Raw genomic sequence first — 23,230 nt, forward strand, 5'->3', positions numbered from 1 at the left:
GTATCCCCACAATTGTACTGACACTTTTATATAACCTCATACTGTTGATGGATATCTCCTGTTGATTCTTTTTCCCTACAGAACCCTGACTAATACATCCTCTCCCCTCATTGAATTACCTTGGTACCCCTTTTGAAAATCATGTAGTGTGGATCTATTTCTGGGCTCTTTATTCTATTTCATTGATTTATATGCCTATCTTTATGCCAATATCATATCGTCTTGATTGAGGTCATTGTATATATATTTTTCTCTTTTTTTAAAAAAAATTGAGATCATTTCATAATGTCTTGAAATCAGGGTATAAGTCCTTCAACTTTATTTTTGTTTTCAAATTATTTTGGCAATTCTATGTTGTTTCCTAGAATTTATATATTTCATATAAATTTTAGAATTAGCTTGTCAATCTCTACAAAAAGGACCTATTTAGATTTTGATTGGGATTGTATGAGTGTACAGATCAATTTGGATTGACTTGACATCTTAATGATACTGACTTTTCTGATCAATGAACATGGTACCTTCATTCCTGAAGTTGCTGGGCCATTGGTAGTCCTACTTGGATTAGGTTGTTGCAGTTTTCCATTGACTTTAACTTCAGGGCATAGTAATATTAAGAGATGCCTTAGGGGATCTCCAGTATTCCAGGCAAACTCTTCTATACCTCCATTTTGTTGTTGCACTCCTATTTCCCCTTGATGGTCAGGATCAATCACCCCAGCCATACAGTAATACTCTTCTTTGCCTAATGGAGTCAGAGGCACAAGGAGCCCAGAGTTGCCAGGTGGCAGTCTTAATTTCCAGTTCAATGGAATCATTGTTGTGTCTCCTGGAGGAAGCACTCCTCCTTTTAGAACAAAGACCCAGACCAGTAGAGCTTAAGGTTGCAGGGACAGGAAGCAAACATTTTCCAGTGGATCACTAAAGGTAATAGTGAGTGGTACTACTTCCATTTCCACCCCTTGATTCTCGGACCCATGAATCTTGGCTATGGGAGAAGCTGTACCATAGAGCGAATGCTGATTTAGAGCACATACAACCTCCTGTAGAACATTGTCTCCAGGCCTGCAAGGTATTGCCGCTTAGTTGGTGCTGTAATTGTGTCTTCAAAAGGTCATTCCAGATTTGTTCAGGTTAGTACAATGCCCCAGTAAATTCCAGAGTGATTTGGACAGTGAATAAAGAAGTATTTGTGAAGTCCCCTTGGGGGAATGGGGAGAGATATTCAACTTCCTCACTCGGAGAATTTCTGATATTCTTGCAAGCAGTGGACACAACCAAATCAATAACCTGAGCCCTCAATCTTGGGGTTTGCCCTTATGAAACTTATCCTTGCAAAGGATAAGCTAAACTTACTTAAAATTAAGCCTACTTGAAAAGAAAACCTCTTTTGTTGCTCAGATGTAGCCTCTCTCTCTAAGCCAACATGGCAAGCAAACTCACTGTCCACCCCCACCCCCATATAAGACATGACTCCCAGGAGTGTAAATCTCCCTGGCAACATGGGACAGAAATCCTGGGATGAGCTGGGACCTGGCCTCAAGAGGTCAGAAAACTTGGCCTCAAGAAAACTTCTTGACAGAAAGAGGAGAAAAATGAGAAAAAATAAAGTGTCAGTGGCTGAGAGATTTCAAACAGAGTTGAGAAGTTATCTTGGAGGTTATTTTTACACATTATATAGATATCCTATTTTTAGTTTATGGTGTATCGAGTGGCTAGTACACCACTACAATATACCACATTGAAGTACCTGAAACTATAGAGCTGTGTTCCAGTAGCCTTGTTTCTTGAAGATGATTGTATAATGATATAACTTTTACAATGTGACTATGTGATTGTGAAAGCCTTGTGTCTGATGCTCCTTTCATCTAGGGTATGGACAGGTGAGTAAAAAATATAGATAAAAATAAATAATATGGGGAACAAAGGTTAAAATAAATTGAGTAGGTTGAAATACTAGTGGTCAGAGACAAGGAGGTGTGGGGGGTGGTATGTATGAGTTTTTCTTTTTTCTTTTTTATTTCTTTTGCTGGAGTGATGCAAATGTTCAAAAAAGTGATCATGGTGATGAACACACAACTATGTGATGATATTGTGAGCCATTGATTATACACCATGTATGGAATGTTTGTATGCCAAGAATGTTTGTCTGCATGTGTGTTACATTTTTATAATAAAAATATTTTTAAAAAAAGTCATTCCATCATTCTATCAATCCAGCTGCTTCAAGATGATGGGTAACATGCTAAGACTGGTGAATTTTATAAGCATGCACTGAGTCCTGCACTTATTTGCCATGAAGTGGGTTCCTTGGACAGAAGAAATGTTATGTGGAATACCATGATGATGGAGTAAGCATTCTATAAATCCATAGATAGTAGTTTTAGCAGAAGTGTTGTGTATAGAGAAGACAAACCCATATCCGGAGATTGTGTCTATTCCAGTGAGAACAAAACACTTCCTCTTCCATGATAGAAGTGGTCCAATATAATCAACCTGCCACCATGTAGCAGGCAGGGAATAGTGCTATGTTAGGGACTGGGTATCGGTTTCTGCTAATGATGGATTGGACACTCAGCAGTGGTTGTAGTCAGGTCAGCCTTGGTGAACAGAAGTCCATGTTGCTGATCCCATTCATAACTTCCATCCCTAACACCACAGCAACCTTGTACCTGAGCCCATTATTTCTATGACATTGGGCTCAATGACAGGAGAGGCTGGGGAAGGAGATTGGGGCAGAATGGGGCATTTTATTCACTTGATTATTAAAATCTTCAACTGTTGAAGTCACTTCTGGTGAGCATTCATGCAGAACACAAATATCTTTATGTTTTTTGCCAACTCAGAAAAGTCTATCCACATATCTCTTTCTCAGCTCTCTTTGTTTGTTTCCCAAGATCTACTTTCCAATCATATTCCTTCCAAGTCCCTGACCATCCAGCCAAACCGTTGGTGATAGCCTATGGATCACATACAAATGTACCTCGGGATATTTCTCCTTCCAAGGAGAACACTGCTTGAAGTTCTGCATATTGGGAGGATTTCCCTTCACCATAGTGCTTCAGGGATGTCCCAGAAAGGAACTCTGTGGTACAACTGTCCACTTTTAGGTTACACATGAACCTAACCATCACATCCTTGATCCCACATTCCCACTTCAGGTACTGCTCAATTTCTCTGTTCTTTACAGCTAAACTCCTTGAAAGAGCTTTTTAAACTCTCTTCTCTCTGTTTAATCCAATCTAGTCAGGCTTCAATCTCACGATTCCACTGAATCAGTTAGGGTTACTTTTCCATTTGCTAAAGTTGCTGGAGTGTAATATACCAGAAATGGGTTGGCTTTTTCAAAGGGGATTTATTAAGTTACAAATTTATAGTTCTAAAGCCTTGAAAATGTCCAATTAAGGCACCAACAGGATGATTCCTGGACTCTGAAGAAAGGCTGCTGGCATCTGGGACACCTCTATTAACTGGGAAGGCACAGCTGGTGCCTGCTTGTTTTTGCTCCCTCTCTTAGTGTCTTCTGGGCATTTCTCTCTTTAAGCATCTATAAGTGCCTCGCCAGGGCAAACTCTGGATTTCATCTCTTAGCTTCCCTTGGCTTTCTTCAAGTTCTGGCTTTTTCAGTTTCTGTGGGTCCTTGTTTAGCATTTCCCAGGGTGTTTCTGTCCCCAAGCATCTGTGTTTTCTCCAAAATGTCTCCCTCTTAAAGGACTCCAGTAAGCAGATTAAGACTCACATTGAATGGTGGGGTCATACTCTATGGAAAAAGCTAATCAAAAGTTTTCACACAACAATAAGTCTGTCCCCACAAGATTGGATTAAAAGAATATGGCTTTTCTGGGATTGTAACAATTTCAGACCAGCACTGTTACCAATGCTGTCATATGCCAATTATTATTTCTCTTTCCTTATCATATGTAGCCTCTCAGTTGGACACATTGGTCACACTCTTTCCTGAAACTCATTCTTTAACTTGGCCTATAGGAAATCACTCCCATCACTCTACTCTTGCCTCAGTAGCAACTCCTCTCGGCGTCTTTTGCTAGCTCCTTCTCATCTTTCTGACCTCTTTTCATTGTATACTCCCACATAGAGGGGGAGAGCTGTGAGTTCACTTGCCATGTTGGCTTAGAGAGAGAGCCACATCTGAGAAACAAAAGAGGTTCTCTGGGGGTGACTCTTAGGCATAAATATAAGTAGGTTTAGCTTCTCTTGTGCAGGAGTAAGCTTCATAGGGGCAACCCACAAGATTGAGGGCTTGGCCTATTGATTTGGTTGTCTCCACTGCTTACTAGAATATCAGAAATTCCTTTCTGGAGTATTCTTCCATCAGCTAACCTCATGACTTCCTTCCCTACTACATTCAGCTCTCTAATCAAATATAGCCTTATCAAAGAATCTCATCACCATTCTTTACTTTATTCATCTTTCAACACTTATAACTACTTGTCATGTTATTGATTTGGTTGTTTATTTCATCCCCCTTTCCCACACCAACTAGAATGTAAGCATCATGAAAACAGGGACATTGTCTTTTTTACTACTGTATACCCAGCAACCACAACATAGCCTGGCACATACTAGTAACACAAATATTTGTTGAATGAATGAAAACTTCAACTCTTTTTTGGTAAAGCAACAGCAACAATTATTTGTAAATTTTGATTTCCTAACTCAAGAGTTAGGAATAACTGTCGCAACACATCTTACAAATGATCATAACCCAGCAATGAGGCTACCATGACAGCATGGTTGAGAACTATGGCCACTGGCTATAAAATAAAATTATTAAAAATCAAACAAGGAAAAAAAACAGTGGCAGAAGAGAGTGATCAACTGGATCTGAAGCATCAAAGAGGTCCAAACTGGTTAAGAACTGGACAATTTCTATTGGTCAATTGGGAGGACAAGAAAACTTGAGGGCAGTTTTTGCAGGTTGTTGGGCAAAAAAGCCAGATTGCAGTGATTTGATGGCATCCTCTTCCTCACAATCTTCTGATATATCTCTTAGAAAACACCTCCACATCCTTCCCAACTCTCAATTCTTTAAGTCACATGATCACAGCCATATGCTAAATATTTCCCATGAGGCATTGTCAGTCCCTGCCTTCCAGCCGAGCTCAGTCTGATGAAGGAGGGCTGAAGGAGCTCCCACTAAGATGAGTGTGTGTGTGTGTGTGAATAAATGATAACTAGAAGAGAAAAAAGCAAGCAAGAATGAATTTAATGTCAAACACACACATACTAAAGAGTTTTCAGAGAGAAGAGGTAGACATAGGGAAGGAAAGTGAAGACACCTTCTCTGACTCTGGAGCCCCAGGACTGATTGAGTTTTGATGTCTACAATTCATAGCAGATAAATCCAGAAGATCCAGCACTCTAATCCTTCTAGAAACCACTCTCTTTTCTTGAGAGCTAAGCCTTTCTCCTTGGAGGCCGAGACTAGGAAGATTTCTCTCCAGATGTAGTCAGGTGTCTTACAGATGGATGAGGAGGCAAGGGTTGGTCAGAGTAGCTGAGCCCAATAGGGCTAGACTGAACAGAGAAAAATATATGGCAGAGAACACAGCTCTGTCTTTAGAGAGTGTTGAAGGCCAAAGGACAGAACCTTGGAAGAAACAAACATATAAGGGGGAGATTCACAAGGGATGCAGAGACAGCACTGTCAGAGAAGGAAGGGGGGAATAAGAAATGTGAAGCATCATGGTAGCCACAAGAGAAGACAGCTTCACAATGAGACAGGGGAGAACAGTGATTATTGATTACTGCAGAGACTTCCCTGCTGTAAGGTTTGAAAATGTTCAAAATACAGGATGCCCAGCTAAATGTGCATTTATCTGAAATTGGATTTCAGATAAATAATGAATAATTTCTACTGTAAGTATTTTCCAAATATTGCTTGGGATATATTTATACTGAAAAAAATAATTTTGCTGTTTATCTGAAATTCAAATTTAACTAGGCATCCAATGTTTTATCTGGCAACTCTAACAGGGTGGTATATGGACCTCTCTCTCATGAAACTTGGCTGGAAAGAAAAAGTGCTAGGGCCATAGCTGGAAGGGAACCCAGGTTAAACGAAAGCTGTGTTTAGTGTGGAAGCATCTGAGAGACAATATAGCTTTCTGTAGCATATTTGGAGGCTGATGGAAGAGACTTTGGAGAGAGAGGCTGAAGACACAGTCAGAGGAATAGTTTATTTAAACCATGGGCCTCTCGCCAGAGTCAGAAATAATTTCACTAGACCCACCCATTTAAAAAAAAGGCAGACTTTCTCCAACTTTCCATCCCGCAAAAAGCTCAGAAAATACAAATTTCCAATTTGAATTTGCAAATGTATTGCTGTTATTTCTGAACTGCATGAATTTAAGGAGGTCTCTAGCCAGTATTTTTTTTCTTTTGTTCTATCCTTTTCTTGGTGCTCCTTAATGGACCACCATAGCTGCAAACATTTTTCTAAATACAGCATTCTACCTTGCCAACGTCAACATTTCTTAAGATTCTGTCATAACAGAGAACAAGTTTAATATCAAGTTTCCATGACTAGTACAGCCCCCAAAACCTGGGTTTTTACAAGTGGATGAATCAGATTCATGCAGTAATGAAGCTCATCCTTCCTCTTTTTCTATTTTTGAACTTGTTGCTAGTGGTGAAGTTATCAAAACCTCTTTTGATGATGAAAGAATTATATCATCGCAGTCATCACCTGACATTTTCACCAGCTGTTCTTCCTCTTTTCACCAGTTTCTAGGGTCATATGTACTTTGACAGACTGATGTCCTTTTGTTTATTTTAGTTTCTTTTCCTCTAATCCCTTAAATTTCTACCAGATTGGGAGTGTTTGCCAATCTGTATTTCTGTATCTGTGTGAAAGGCAGAAAGAGAAAGAAGTGTTTTGTTTTGTTTTTTAATTTTTTCCTTTTTCACAAATACTCACCCTAAGTCTGTTTTGTTTTAGTTTGTCTAGGGGAAGAGTCCAGCCCTTCAGGTTTAAATTCTTTGCATGGTTTTAGGTATGTAGATCCCACAGCAGAAGCAGCCCTGTGGCTTTCACTACCCTTCCTAAGAATGTGCCTGGTTGCTAATTTTTTGGACATCTCCTCCTTCCCAAAGAATTTTGAGACTTTTAGTAAGAAGAAAAAAAAAAAGACAACGTAGGGTTGCACAAATTCCCCTTCTCCCAAAGTACTTGCTCTATTTTAGCTCCAAAACAAGAGTGCCAGCTTTGTTGTAAAGAAACTAACAATGGCCTGTTTCAAATACTGCTTGTTCTGTTTCTGAAGAACCTCAGGTCATACAAAATCCATATGGTGGAAAACAATTACTTTGAACAGATTTATTCAAGATAGTTCATGGTTTTGCCATTTGCTTCCTCTCACACTGTACTCGGGCTCGAGCTTGGTCCTCTCTGCTCTCAGGGATTCAGGATCAGATAGACAGGAGTCATATTTGGGATCTGCTTTCAAGTAAGATATCAACAACCAGGTAGTAATTTAAGACTCTTTTTCTATGTTGCGATATCCAAGACAGACAAGTACAGAAGGGGCTGAAACCAAAGCTGGGACTAGGGCAGGGAATGGAAGAGAAGTTTCTTTGGGAATCAAAATATCTGTAGAGTCTACACAGGCACGTTACTAGCAGCCCCCAGGTAGCCCAATATCTGTCTGGACTTTTCCAGGAGCCTCACCTGGAGGGTGAGGGTCTTACACTAAGCCAGAAAGGACCTCGAAGACCCTCTGGTCCAGAAATTTTCAGACTCTTAAATTTCATGGTCCACTACAACTCGGAGGGAAAATAATGTACAAAACAATGGCTCATTGATCATTTTTATCTTGCTAATTGAGCAAATAAAATAATCATCTACTGCCATATCATTTCAGACATTTCAACAAAAAATATGAAAGGCTTATTCTCTTAATTTTTTTTGAGGATAATACATTTACTTAATATGCTATCATTGCTCACAACACTTTTGTGTTAGTTAGATTCAGTTGTCAACTTGGCCAGGTGAGCATACCTAGTCTTGTTGCTGCGGACATAAGCCAACAGTACATGAACCTCATCTGTTGCTAATTACATCTGCAGCAGCTAGGAGGCGTGTCTGCTGCAATGAGTGATGTTTGACTTAATTGGCTGGTGCTTAAATGAGAGAGCGCAATGTAGCTCAGCCTAAGCAGCTCGGCATTCCTCATCTCAGCACTAGCAGCTCAGCCCAGGCCTTTGGCGATGCAGAAAGAAGTCACCCCGGGGAAAGTTGTTGGAACCCAAGGGCCTGGAGAGAAGACCAGCAGAGACCATCCTGTGCCTTCCACGTAAGAAAGAACCTCAGTGTAAAGTTAGCTGCCTTTCCTCTGGAGAACTAACAAAATAAATCCCCTTTTATTAAAAGCCAGTCTGTCTCTGGTGTGTTGCATTCCAGCAGCTAGCAAACTAGGACAACTTTTATTTTTAAAATATTTTTATTGATAAAACAACATATAAACATACATTCTTAACATACAAACATTCCATACATGGTATACAATCAATGGCTCACAATAGCATCACATAGTTGTGTATTCATCACCATGATCATTTTTTGAACATTTGCATCACTCCAGAAAAAGAAATAAAAAAGAAAAAAGAAAAAACTCACACATACCATACCCCTCACCCCTCCCTCTCATTGACCACTGATATTTCCATCTACTCAATTTTTTTTACCCCTTATCACCCCCCTAACATTTATTTATTTTTTGTCATCTTATTTTCTTACTCATCTGTACATACCCTGGATAAAGGATGCACAAGCCACATGCTTTTCACAATCACACGGTCACATTGTAAATGAGAACGTAGTTATACAATCATCCTCAAGAATCAAGGCTACTGGAATACAGTTCAACAGTTTCAGGTACTCCCCTCTAGCCACTCCAATATACCATACACTAAAAAGGGTTAATAATAACCTCCAGGATAACCTTTAGACTCTGTTTCAAATCTCTCAGCCCCTGAAACTTTATTTTGTCTCATTTCTCTCTTCCCCCTTTTTCTTTAAGAAGGCTTTCTCAGTCCCGTGATGCCTGGTCCCAGCTCATTCCCGGAAGTCATGTTCCACATTGCCAGGGAAATTTACACCTTTGGAAGTCATGTCCCAGCCCATGTAGCGGGGGAGGGCTGTAAGTTCATCTGCCAAGTTGGCTTAGGAAGAGAGAGGCCCCATCTGAGCAACAAAAGAAATCCTCTGAGGGTGACTCTTAGGCATAAATATAAGTATGTTTAGCTTCTCCTTTACAGGAATATATTTCATAGGGGTGAGTCCCAAGATTCAGGGCTCAGCCTATTGAATTGGTTGTCCCATTGTTTATGAGAATATCAGGAATTCCCCAAATGGGGAAGTTTAATATTTCCTCCTTCCTCCCCAGTCCCCCAAGGGGACTTTGTAAACTTTCATAGCTTCATAGCTCAGGTGTCGCATAAATAGCTGAAGTTTCAAGGACCGACCAGGTTATACATGAATAGCTCAGTATCTGGGAATTTAGAAATAACCGTTACATCTCTAGAATACATGTGACTGTCATAAGAATTTACAATCTAGGAAACTTTACAATAGGCCCCAACCTGATAATCCATGCTCTCGACCTCAGTTCTCCGAGTTTGTAAATTATAGTTAGTCCATATGAGTGAAGCATGATAACATTTGTCTTTTGTTGCTTTCAACATACTGTCCTCAAGTTTCATTCACCTGGTTGCATGCCTCACAACTTCATTTCTTCTTGCAGCTGCTCACTAGTCTTCACAGCACAGTTCCCCCTTCCATTCCTTATTTGTTGTAACCTTAGACCACCTCCAACCATTGCGAATCGTGATCATTACCTCTATAAACCCCAGTGTGCAAATGAATTTATTCTTAATTCACAAATATGTATCCCAGTCTTTTCATAAGCTTATACCAACAATACATAGACATTAAAATATGTGTGTATCGATACACACACATATGTATATCAATACACACAGATCTATCGTCCTTATCCTTAGTTTCTTCTTACAACACAGGCAGCTATAGTGCAGTAATTAAGTACACTCTGGGGCCAGAATGCTTGGGTTCAAATTCATGCTCTACCACTTATGAGCTGAGGAACCTCAGGCAAGTTACTTAATTTTTCTGAGCCTTTGTTTTATCATTTATTAAATAAAGGTGAGTATAATAGTACACATTTTTCTAGGATGGTTCTGAGGACTAAATATGTCAATATATGAAAAGTACTTAACACAGTATCTAGCAGAGATAAAACACTCAGTAAATGATAACCATTATTTTGATTATTTTGCCCCGGACAAATTAAGTCTTCACAAATTGGTCTCTGGAACCATGGATGGAGCAACTCTTTCCTTTTCCATCTGATTTAAACTGAAGTCCAGAGTAGGCAAGACTTATCCAACTAAGGTCATGGCTTGAGTGACTCAAGTCTCCTGACCAAGTCAGGCGTGCATTTCTGAGGTCTCCTAGAAAAATAAAGGGGATTTGGCATATGAATGGGAGACAGGGGTGGGGCAGCAATCAGTGGGTAAGTGCCCAGTGTCCTGTGGGGGGTGTTGACAACTTGAGCAGGGCACAATGACTGGTTTGGGAACTACCAAGATGTCTGCTCTCCTGTCAACTCCTCCAGCCTCAAGGAAATGAAAACAGGATCAGGTTCCTGCCCAGAGTACTCAGGGCTGAGTATCTTAGAGCTGGGAAGTAGGTAGAGGATGTGGTCCCACATGGGATGGGGGTAGATGAGTAACAATGCACTAGACAATTCTTCTGCCTTCAATCCAGCCCCAGAAGATCCCACAGAGCCTCCGAACACTTGCCTCTTAGAACCTGGCCAATGGTCCTGTTTCTAGGGGCAGCCTCTTGGCGAGATGACCTGCCACCAGTCATCAGACGCCAGAGAAACCAGAGCTGGAAAGAATGCCCCAACCTTATGCTGCAGTGGTCTGGGGGTCTTCCCCCTTTCTTAAGTAGACACTACCTAGGTAAGTGTTCCTGTGGCAGGTGGTATTGTGTTCAGTGGCTGGTAACAGAATACATATCACTGTGGTTTTTTTCTTTTTCCTTATGTAGCAAAAAATCAGGCTGCCCAGGAAAGGCCCTTCAGCCCTTCTGCTTCATCCTTCTTAACACAGGACTTTCACCCTTATGACTGTCTCCTGGTCACATTCCAGGCTGGAAGAAGAAAAAGAAAACGACAAAAAAGGAAGGGGTGCAGTTTTGCCGGGAAATCAAGACTTTCCCATGAAACCTCCAGCAGTTTCTGCACATGCCTCATTGGTCAACCTGTGTCGCATGGCTACTCCCAGCTACAAGGGGGACTGGGAGATGTAATACATTGTCTGGGCAGCAATGGGGTTGTATTAGTAAGGAAGGGGGATTACTATTGGATGAGAAGCACTGTCTGCCATAAGTATAACCCGAATGAAATTGAGACTTCTGTTCCCCTCCCTGCCCCCAAAGTCTATTTAGATAGGGTCATATTTAAAGAAATCACGCAGCTAGCTCTAGAAAAGCCCTAAAGTGTGTATGAGTCTTTACTGAAACTCTTGTGTACGTGTGTAAGATCACTCAGGAAGACTTTTTTACAAGGCTTTTAACTCTTTTCTCTGCTTTCTCTCAGTAGCTACTTTAGTAGCTCTCTATCTTGCAAAACAAAAGAGAACAAGGACCACCTGCTGCCTGGACTGAGGGCTGACTCCCTGGGCATGCCTTCTCACCCCAACTCCATGCTTCCCCCTCAGGCTTCCCTGTGCCCTTTCCTGTAGAAATCAATTTTGGCTCTGAAGTTTTATAAGTCTAGATCTCCACCCAAGGCAGTTCGAATCCCCTTGGCCTAGGCCTGGATCATGCATCCAGAACGATCCCCCTTGCTCTGATCTCCACCTGTTTTCCTGGTACCATGCTGTACGGGGTTTGAAGCCCTGACCTAAATTAGCCTGTTGGGTATACTCCTAAAAAATGAGTAATCCAACAATTAATTGGTATTTAATGAAATTGAGTAGGCCTGTTTAAGTGTTAGCCAGTGTGCTACCTGGGTACAGTAAGAGTTAATGTTTAATTGTTAATTGGTGTATTGAGCATTTAAAGCATTTAATGTTTAATTGTTAGTTGGTATATTCAGTCTAGTTATTGACTGGTGTGTTACTTAAACATAATAAGTTTTAAGTGTCTTTTTAAATTTGTTGATTGGTATCTGCATTTGTATTGGTCAAATATTCCTAACTGGTTATTGATTATGGAAAGTCTTTAAAAACAGAACCTTTGGGCTGTATTGAAAATTGAAAAGATTTTAGTTATGAGTCTAAACACATGTTTATTTCTATAACATAATTTAGCCTCAAAATGATTTAAAATGAAAATACTACCATTACAGTTAAAATTAAAGATATTACAGCTAAAATTGTTCTGCAAAAAGGTAAAAATGGGAAGAAATAATACATTCAATCCTTTATTTGTCTCTCTCAAAAGTATTTCTATGTTTCTGTGTCTTGTGTATCTAACTTTCTATCTGTGTTTGCCTGTTCAGTATAAATATTCTCATACTTCCGGATGGTAACGACAGAGCAACGACAAAAAAGAAAGAAATACGCAGTTTTATATAAATTTCATATAAATTGCTACTTCTGAAGTAAAAGAGTAAAAAGAGAAAAAAACTCTGAACAGCAAAATCCAAAACCTTGGATTTGTAATTACTATAATCAAACCTGTACATTAGAGAGAAACTGACTCTGGAATTTCCTTAAGGCAGCAGAAATCTGTTGAAGGGCTGCCTCTGGAAAAAGCAAGCATCTTTTCCAATTGCACTAGTCGCAGCTTTTAGTAAAATAAATCCAATAATTAGAAGTAGTTAAAGAAGGGCATAGGAACTCTCAAAATTCCATGGCCCTCACCTAAAACTTTCAAATCCAAGTTCAACAAGCCTGGTTTTTTCTCCTGTCCAACCTATCCCTGCCCCAAGGTCTAACAACCTGAAGAGTTACAGAGAAAGGGCTGGGCGCAGACAGATGGGGGAGGTGTAGTTCACGGTTCTTTTTTTTACTAAGCCTGGAGAGTAGAAATGGTAAGCATAAAAAAATGCTGCAGAATAGGCTATGCTTGTTAATAGTATTTTTTCCAATGATACCTTTGCAATGGTAACTGTAGTAATCAGAGCATTGTTAAAATGTAAATAGTCTTGGAATAGGAGTAACTGAATAAAATATAATTACTAAATTTCAGTACGTAAAATGAAAGATCTTTGAGAGATATGGACAAGTTTTCCTGGATTTAGGCTTAGAACAAATTAAAATTGCTTGTAATTTTAAGATATTATAAAAACAAAGAGACTTTTTTCAACTTCTGATAAAAGGAACTTTATGATGGATTTTGAATTAAACAAATGCAATTTTATTCTGCTTGGGTATGTTCTTCCTAAATTTGTACAAGCTCACTGACAAAATAAGTTAGCCTAACTAAATAAGTTAAGTTACACAAACAATGTACCTGGTAGTAATACTTATATAAAGTATAATAAAATTAAGAATATGTTGATACTTCAAATATGCCTTATTTAAGAAATCAGTTAAGTTTAGTAAGAAATACAAATGGATTTTTTTTATAACCATGATTACCTGGATTTCAAAGAATTTGGCTTTTTGTTATTCGGCCATTTGTTACCTCAGCATATGGAAGGATTTGAACTTGCAGTGGCTTTGTTAATGCCAATCAGCATGTTTCTGTTAGTAAATACTATCATAAATAGGGAAAACCTCATTCTTATCTTCAAAGAGCTTGTATCTAGTTAGAATATACTTTTCCCAGGGCATAGTGTAAGACAGTAATAATGAAGGAATAAAAATGCTGGAAAAATTTAGAAGCAGATAGATAAAGAAATGATCTAAGAAAACCTCATAGAAGAGATGACACTTTAAAACCTTTAAATTAAAAAGTAGGATTTAAATACATGATTACACTTGTCCTTATGAAATTATTTCTGTAATGGCAAACTGAACCTATTTATGATTAGTGCCTAAGAGTCATTTCTATAAAATCTCTGCTGTTGCTCAAACGTGGTCTCTCTCGAAGCCAAACTCTGAGCTTCCCCCACTATGTGGGACATAATTTCCAGGGATGTAAGCCTGGCCCTGGCATAGTGAAACATAACTGGCTCTGGCATCATGAGGTGTAAGTTCCAAGGCTGAGCCTGGTCCTGGCATCATGTATTATTTGACCAAAACAGGGAAAAGAAATAGAGTTTCAATGGTCAAGAGATTTCTAATTGAATTCAGATTTCAAATCGGAGGTTACCAATATGCACATTTCAGCCAGATATTGCAAACTGCCACAGTATGGCAAACCCTAACCAAGAGCATTCCTGGAAACCCTGAAAGATAACCTGGGCTCTATAAAATTTTACTTATTAAGTTTGTTTTTTAGAGACTTAAAACTTCCAGATTGTTCCAATACCAGAGAATCTCTGAAACCCAGAAATACTGGACTCTCCAAGGCCAACAACCAGTTTTCATCATTTCATCTTTGTGCCCCTTAATGCCCCTTTCAGCCATGAAGCAGTTAGAAGAGTCATCATCCAGTTATCTCTCAAGATTGAGAGAGAATTATTAAATGAGAGGGAGGAATTGTAACTGAGAAATCAGGATTTAAGGGATGATTTTGATTACTGAATCATTATATAGCTATTTCTTTTTGCTTTCTGGTATACTGGAGTAGACAGGGCAATTCCTGAAATCTCTAAATTATAATCCAGATGCCTTGATCTCTGATAATGATTGTATAGCCCTTATGTTTTGCCCCGTGATTGTAAAAACCTGGCAACTGACCTTCATTTGTACCCAGTTATCCAGTCTTTCAACTTCAGAGTCTTGTAATCACTAAAGACAGGCCCTAATGTTTATTAATGAAGGGTCTTGGGTCAGCCCAGAACTAAAGGATCCCAAGTCCAAAGTTATCCTGGTAACCGAGACTGTATCTAACCAAAGCCTGACATGTGCAGTAGCTTAGACTTTAACCTACAAGCCACCTAGACCTCATCCCATCATTTTCTTACACGCATTCTCCAAGCATGTAATCAATCTGCAGCTGCTTAATAATTAGATCACCTCTAATCACATCATCTGGGACCAGGGTGCTCATTTTCCTAAACCCTACCCAACTTTTTCTCTAATAAAACTATCAGAATTACTGCAGTTTGGGGAGAGAGATTGGGCCAGTTTAAAAGGATGTATGTACTCTAGAAAAAGCCATGTTTTAATCCTAATCTCATTTTGTAAAGGCAGCCATTTCTTCTAATCCTTATTCAGTACTGTATATTTGAAACTGTAATTAGATCACCCCCCTGGAGATGTGACTCAATCAAGAGTGATTGTTAAACTGGATTAGGTGGAGATGTGGCTCCACTCATTCAGGTGGGTCTTGATTAGTTTACTTGTATCCTATAAAAGAGGAAACATTTTGGAGAAAAGGAGAGATTCTGAGAGAGCAGGGAACAACATAGCCATGAGAAGCAGAGAGTCCACGAGCCAGCAACCTTTGGAGATGAAGAAGGAAAGCGCCTCCCGGGGAGCTTCATGAAAAAGAAAGCCAAGGGAGAAAGCTAGCAGATGACACCATGTCTGCCATGTGCCCTTCCAGCTGAGAGAGAATCCTTGACTGTGTTCACCATGTGCCTTCTCACTTGAGAGAGAAACCCTGAACTTCATCGGCCTTCTTGAACCAAGGTATCTTTATCTGGATGCCTTAGATTGGACATTTCTATAGACTTGTCTTAATTGGGACATTTTTCTTGGTCTTAGAACTATAAACTGGCAACTTATTAAATTCCCCTTTTTAAAAGCCATTCCGTTTCTAGTATATTGCATTCCGGCAGCTAGCAAACTAGAACACAGATTTTGAGTCGCTAGGCCAACTGCTCTCCTACTACGCACCTAGTAATAAACTTTTTCTCTCTTTGAAACCCTAGTGTCTCAGGCACTGGTTATTGAGTGTGTTGAGCAAAAGAATCCACAGCGTTTGTCCAGTAATACAAACACGCCAGCGTAAACTCAAGCCCTTCAGTAAAATACCTGCAGTTCCCTGTTAGGGGTGAGTCAGTCGCTCTCTGCCCTGGCCATGGAAACCTGCCCCTTCCAACCTCCTCCCCCCTCATCCTTGCTGTCAGCTTTAGTCTGAATTTCCCTCCCACTTAAAATTCCATCCTACTAATTTCAGACAAATACTTTCCATCGCCCCTTCCCAGACCCACTTAAGGAGGAGGCTTTCTCCATTAACCTCATGTGGCTCCAAGCCAGTCCACTGTGCCACTAAAGTAAGACCTTAGTTGATAATATTTTTATTTGTACTTGGACCACATGCCTGTCTTCTTTATATTTCTCATCTGTCTTTCCCATCAGGCTGGGAGCAACCTGAGGGCCAAGGCTGGGTCTCCCATCAACTCTTTGAGACAATATTTATGCTTTTTTTTTTCCAGTTGATGTTTTTTGGGCACCTACCGTGTGCCAGGTGCTATGGTTAGTGCCAAAGCTATGAGACAGAGTCAGCCCTGCCTCGCTCAGGACCTGCCTCTCTTCATTCTTATTCTGTCCCCAGGACTGGGCTCTATCTGATACAATGGGGAGACTGATACTGTCATGACAGAGATGAGGAAGGAGGTTTGAATCAGCCCCTGAAATGAGCCCCCGTCACTCTCTTCCTGGACCCCCAGTTCACCTCACTCTGGTGACTCCTCTGAAAAACCACCGGGCCTACTCCCAGCATCCTAGCATCCCAGCATCCCAGCACCTCATGTTACTGTTGGCTCTGCCTGCGTCCCACGCAGCCAGGCACTGAAGGAGGTTTTATTCCAAATGAGAGCAGTCGGCTGAGTTTCCAGACCAAAGATTTTTCCACCTCAAATTTTCCCTCTTTCCTCTTTTGCCCAAATAACATTTGCTTTGTGGGGAAGGGGTGAACAGTTCTTATTCTAAGGGTTAAAGCCTGGGAAGTCCCTGCGGGGTTGGTAGGGCACCAGCTAAAGACTTTCTTGGGGGGAAAGGGGGCAAAAGCAACTGAGAAGAGCTTTCTAGTCCCCAGGGGAGACAATGGGAAGATGAGCAAATCAGGGAGGCCAGAGCCTTTACTCCTCCCTACCCAACACTCCACCCTACCTCAGCTCTCTTTCTCATCTTCTTTTATCTTCTCTCCCTCTCTTTCTTCCCTTATCCTTCTCTTCCTCTCCTTCCTCATCCTTCATGCATGTATTCCTTCAGGCATTCTATCAGCAGGCATTTATTTAGTGCCTTTTGGTTCCAGGCACTGTGCTGCTTGCTAAGAATGCAGAGACAATCAAGTCAAGACTCCAGGCTCCTACATGGGTGCTGTGGAGGGCAGGGCACACTTGATGACAGGCTAAGGAGGCTACATGTGGCAAAGGGAGTCACTGGTAAACCTCCAAACACATTCAGAGATGCAGGCAGTACATCTAAAACTGAGGAAACTATGGGGTTCAAGGAACAAGATGTGAGGAATCCCAAAGGATCTCTGTCAGTGCAGCCTATTCAGCTGTGTAGCCCCCTTTCCTATCTCATCATGGGGAGGGGAATCTCAGTGGGAAACAACATGCGCCACATGCGCATGCTGTCCCAAGTTCAAGTCTCAGATCTACCATATATATGCATATAATATTTCAGTGAGAGGCCAGAACCATCACATGGTGGTTCTGGATTCATTGCCAAGTACTGGCTACTAGAGGAAAGCGAGAACAGAGTGAAGAGGGGTGAATGTGCTCTGGGGAGGCACGGAGACAATGCTGCAACTAGTTTGTGTGATAAGTGATTGAGGGCGTGGTGGTGGGAGGAGGATATGGAGGTCCACAGGATTCCAACAAGACTCTGGCTTGTTTGCTGCTACTGAAGTGAACCATCCCAACTTTATCTGGGCAGTCCTCTGGTTGCTCTTGGCAGGGGCTACGGAGAGGCTCTGTGAGTCACATCCACGTGGCTAATGTGGGAGGGAGGGAATGTGGGGCGGACGCATGCCCAGCCTAGGCCACGCTGGCCTGGAGAAATTGTTCCTGAAAGTCCCTGGCAGGGAGTGGGCTGCTGTGGGCTGTGAACCTGCCATGCAGATCGACAAGTCAACAGTCTTCAATGAGAATCCCAGATGCCCTGTGCATTCCAGAGAACCAAACACTCCTTCCAGGCTCCAGGTGGGGGCCAGCTCGAGGAAGCCCCTCCTGCACATAAGCTGAGGCAGGGCTCCTGGTCTCTCATCCTTCTGGAATCCGGAGAGGGACCTTGTCCTGGAAATCTCAGTATCTTTCTATACTCAGACAAGCAGTGTCTATACAGGGAAAAGGAATCCTGGCAGTATAGATGGCACAAATATATCTAAGGGTAGGAAAAATCATCCTGGGGTCTTCTTGGGCTAATCTAGACAAAGCAAATGAGCTAGGCTAGAGACATGAGTGGCCTTGTGGTAGGTTTCTGTGGATACCCCACAGTCTTCACCTCAATTAGATCCATCACAGTCATGGGTACAGCCGGGTTTGGAGGAATGTCAGGTACTTAGTGTATATATGCTAGGAATTTATTGGCCTGTGCTGAGGAGGGGTGGAAAGGGAGAGGATGGAATGGAACACATCTGGTGACCTGATTTTTTTGTTTTCCCACTCTCGGTTAAGGGCTTTGGCTGTTTGGGGAGCTGGAGGAAGAAGGCAGGGAAATGGGGCATGGGCATGGGAACACAGAGCAGAGAGCACCTCTCACATGGCTGGTTTGATCCTGGGAGAGATCCAGGTTTGATCCACTTCTCCTCATGGAATGGGAGGGGTTCAGTTTTCCAATCTGAAGATTCAATGACAAAGAAGACTGTGAACACATGGTCACAGCATCTCTAACAAAGAAACAACATCCCCATGTAAATATATCCACATGTAAATCCAAAAGAAGCACATAAGCCCGCATACCTTCAAGTATAATTGCAAACAGAGCCATAAACTCTACAATGAAAGCCCACACTGCCTTTCTTATACACACACTGTCACTGAAATGCACGTAGACTTGTTCATCAAGAGCAAAGGAGGTCATGTTGCCCCTGAAGATCAAGGTAAATGTGCCTTGAACCATCTTCATTTCTTGGATTCTGCAAAGTCTAATGCCTATCTCAAATATTCAGAGGGCTCTCCTAACTTTGATTCATTGGTTGAGGTTATGGCCCTTGGCCATTCCTGGTGACCAGGCCTGCTCCACACCACCTCGATTCAGATGAAGAATGTGGGAGAAGCACTCAGCAAGGCTTCTTGTGATGTCACAAACTTAGGAAGATTTGAAGAAATGAAAAGATTTACATCATATCAATGCAAACAACTTAAAAGTAAACAACAGACATTCCTATTCTTTTTTAATCCATTTATTATTTTCACAGCTGAAGATTCAGACTTTCCATATTATTCAATGAACCTCTTTATCCTCTTCTCTGCCATCTTCTTCTCAGGGGCAAAACTAAATTCCCCCTACTTTCTTATATAGAGTAATTTAGCTCTCTCCAACCTCTACCTCAAAACTTGGCTCCTGAACCCCCTTAGCATAGCCAAAAGACTCACTGGAAGCTCTGAAAATAGCCCCTGTGGCTTGTTGGATTAAATTCCTAAAACAGAGGCCGTCTGCCTCCCCCATCTTCCTCTATTATGGATAGTTTATATTTTTCTGGTTAAACATAAATATTCAAATACACACCTAGATACAGAAACACAGAGCTCTCTATCCTCTTTCCCAAATAAGTTAGACAGAGAATAAACTCATCTATACCATGCTCAGTAGAGTAAGTTAAATCTAAAATTGCCTCCCTCCCTTATTGCACACTCCCTACTTTTAGAGTTCATGGGACTCTTCTCACCATGGATTTACTCATTTATAAAAAATTTACTCATCACTGAAAACCTGCTATATACCAAACACTTTTTTGGATGATACAAAGATAATAAAACAAAACAAGGCCCCACAACTTAAAGAGCTTGACTTGTAGATGGGGGGGCAGATAAGTAAGTTAGCATGTAATCATGATATAGTGAGAGTGAGTCTGCAACAGGCGAGGTAAAATTTAACCAGTTTCTTTGCAGGGGCAGGAGGGGGGTAGTGAATCTGTCACGATGTAGAAATTCATCACTTAAAGAAGAGGGGGCATTATGTGGATGAAACCATTATTCATTCATTTATTCACTTACTCATTGTTTTGCATTACTGGGCTAAGCAGTGAACAAAAAAGAATTTACTTGGTAATGGAAGCTGTAGGTTTTAAAAAATACGTGAATGTTCTGGAAAATGAAGCTCAGAGTCAGATAAACCTTCCTGAGGAGGTAACATTTAAGCCAAAACCTGGAAGAAGCAAGGGTTAGCTGGGTGAAAGAGAGTGGGAGCATATTCAAGCAGAGGAAGGAGCATGTTTGTAGACCTAAGTGCAAGAAAGAGTTTGATACCTTTGAAAAACACAAAGAAGTCTAATGTCATTGGTGCTAAGTGATCCAGATGAGATTGCTATGAAGTGAAGCTGGGGGAATAGGCAAGGACCAGCCATATTGAAGGATTTCCTGCAGCACACATTTTATCCTGATACACTGGAGTACAGAAGAGGGGGATCTTGCAGAAAGCAGAGCCTGGATTGGTCACCTGGGTTTTAAGAGCTTGGTTTAAAGAGCTTTAAGGTGAAGGCTGACTCTGAGCAGCATGTGGCTGAGTCTCAAAGCCCCTCTGGATCTCGTCATCCTGCCCAGGAAGCACAGTTTACAGACTATGAGTGTAAGCCAGAAGAGCTGTAACCTTGGGTGTACTGTGGCCAGTCCAGTCACACAATGAAGTTATGGGATTCTCCTCCCAAAAAGACTCTTCACTATGGCTACTGCAGAGATGTGGATCAGGAAGGATTTCTCTGCAACATTAGACAGGGAGCATCAGGTGGGAAGGACCAGCCTCAAATGAGACACAACCAATGGCAATAGAGAGAATCCGCTGATAACCTGGCATATTCTTAAATTCTCTCTTCTCTTGGCCATTGAATGACAGATTGACTCTTTTGAACTGGATAATCACTGTTTTCCTTAGGTCTAAAAGGGATTCTGGATATCCTGTTAATTTGAACAGACTGGAGCTCCAGTGCTTAATCTGAATATTAAAAAGAGTCAGAGCTTTATTTTTTAACCACAAGCTGGTGAAGCTGGTCATACCAGTTACACTAAACTAAAAGATGAGAAGCCACTGAAAACTTTTAGGCAATAAAATGTCAAGATCAGAATTATGTTTGTAAAAGATTACTTTGAACACCGTGTGAGGAATGAATTAAAAGGGAGAAAGAAGACAAAGCCAGAGAGACCAACTATGATATCATAACATTACGAATGCTTTCAGCTTCAAGTGAAAGAATACTCAACATAACTTAAAACTTGTGATGACATTTATAGTTTACCATCAGGAAATAATTGAGAGTAACCCCAACCTCAATGATGACTGAGAAGCTCAATAATATCATTAAAGACCAAGCTTATGCTATTTTTCTATTTTACTATCCTCCATGTGCTAGCTTTTTATTCTCTTGTTCATTCCCTTGTGGTTGCAAGATGGCTGCCTCAGTTCCAGACACAAAAAACTTATTCAAGGTAGGGAGAAGGAGGAAGGGACAGTGATAGCCACCATTTGTTCCTTTTTTTTTTTTTTTTTCAGAAAAGCAAACCTTTCCCAGAAGCCTATCAGAAATGTCTCTTTACACCTCATTGGTCAGCAGTGGGTCACATTGCCCTTCAAACTGCAGATGAGGCTTGAAAACTGAACATCTGGCCAAGAAGACTAAGACTGTTCATCGTGATTCAGTACCTGGAGCTAGACACATTGCTGCCCAGAGCAAAATTGGGGTTCTAATAAGTAAAAGGGAAGTGACTCTTGCAGGGAAAAAAGCAGTGGTGTCAGAGGCAAGAGTTGATGGCCTGGAATAAGAGGGTGACATTGGAAATAGAGAGGTGCTGAAGAGGTGGACTTGGTGATGAGACGTGGAGAACGAAGGAAAGAAGAATGTTTCCCACGTTTCCAGCTTGGGCAGCAAGTGGATTATTCATTTACTAAAACAGAGGACATGGGGGAAGAAACACAGGTGTGGAGGGAATGAAGAGTCCACTTTTAGATATTTTGAGTTTAAAGCATTTGCATGTATCCAAGTATTGATATCAGGTATACAGCTGGATATACAGTTGGAGCTCAGGTGAAAGTTCTGGGCTATAGATAAGAATTTTTCTACTAAATTCTCCAAATCACCACTCCCAGTGGCCCAGGGAACTGATCCAAAATGGTGTAACTAATTGCTTAAGCAACCACCCCCCTACAAGATAACTAGGATTGCCACCTTTCCACTTGGAATGCTCTGATCTCCACTGCTTCCTAACATCCCACCATGCTTCAGCCAGTTCAGCATTTTGGCCAATTATTTTTTTAGTTAAACTTTTAATTTTATGATAATTATAGACTCACATGTGGTTGTAAGAAATAGTACAGAGAGATCCTATGTACTCTTTGCCCAGTTTTCTCCAATGGTAAATTCTTGCAAAGCTATAGTACAATATCACAATCAGAATATCGACCTTGTTTCAGTTAAGATACAGAATATTCCTATATCTTGGAATCCCCATTCTGTTCCTCTCTTGAATGAGGACAGGTCACTTAATCTTTCATGTTAGGCTTCATCTTTAAAAACCATGATTTTTCCTCATGTTGCTTTTATAGCCACACCCTCTTCCCTCCCACCCCACACCCTCCTTAACACACAACAACCATTAATTTGTCCTCCACTTCTATAAATTTGTTAGTTAAAGAATGTTGTATAAATGGAATCACATAATGTGTAAACTTTTGGGATAGGCTTTTTTCATCGGCATAGGCTTTTTTTGTTTGGCATAACTATCTGAATAGCCATCCAGGTAGCTGGATTTATCAATAGCTCATTCCTATCTATGTACGTATTTATTTGTTTTTGTATGCTATATGGTGGGGGTCACATTTCATTCTTTTTCCATGTGAGTATCCCCTCATTGCAGAACCATTGGCTGAATTTTTTGTTTGTTTGGTTGGTTTTCTGTTTGTTTGCTTTGGGAAGTACGTGGGCCAGGAATCGAACCTGGGTCTCCCTCATGGCAGGAGAGAATACTACCACTGAACTACCCTTGCATTCCCAATAGCTCATTCCTTTTTCCTGCTG

At 40.9% G+C, this 23,230-nt stretch overlaps 1 protein-coding gene across 7 annotated transcripts in view; it reads left to right on the top strand.

Moving 5' to 3' along the window:
• Nucleotides 1-23,230, top strand: part of LOC143680892 (uncharacterized) — a 63,241-nt gene that overhangs the window by 16,077 nt on the left and 23,934 nt on the right. For 3 of the 7 annotated variants that reach the window (XR_013174218.1, XR_013174219.1, XR_013174221.1), the window contains 2 exons: nt 10,808-11,007; nt 11,096-13,414. The exons of 2 other annotated variants lie outside the window; for them this stretch is intronic. The gene's annotated coding sequence lies outside the window, so the exon portion shown is untranslated. Of the gene's footprint in view, nt 1-10,807; nt 11,008-11,095; nt 13,415-23,230 lie in introns of those variants that run through there. 2 more of the 7 variants (XR_013174220.1, XR_013174222.1) reach the window with 2 other exon arrangements.

This window comes from Tamandua tetradactyla, chromosome 4, assembly GCF_023851605.1.
Source record: "Tamandua tetradactyla isolate mTamTet1 chromosome 4, mTamTet1.pri, whole genome shotgun sequence".
NCBI classification, from domain to species: domain Eukaryota; kingdom Metazoa; phylum Chordata; class Mammalia; order Pilosa; family Myrmecophagidae; genus Tamandua; species Tamandua tetradactyla.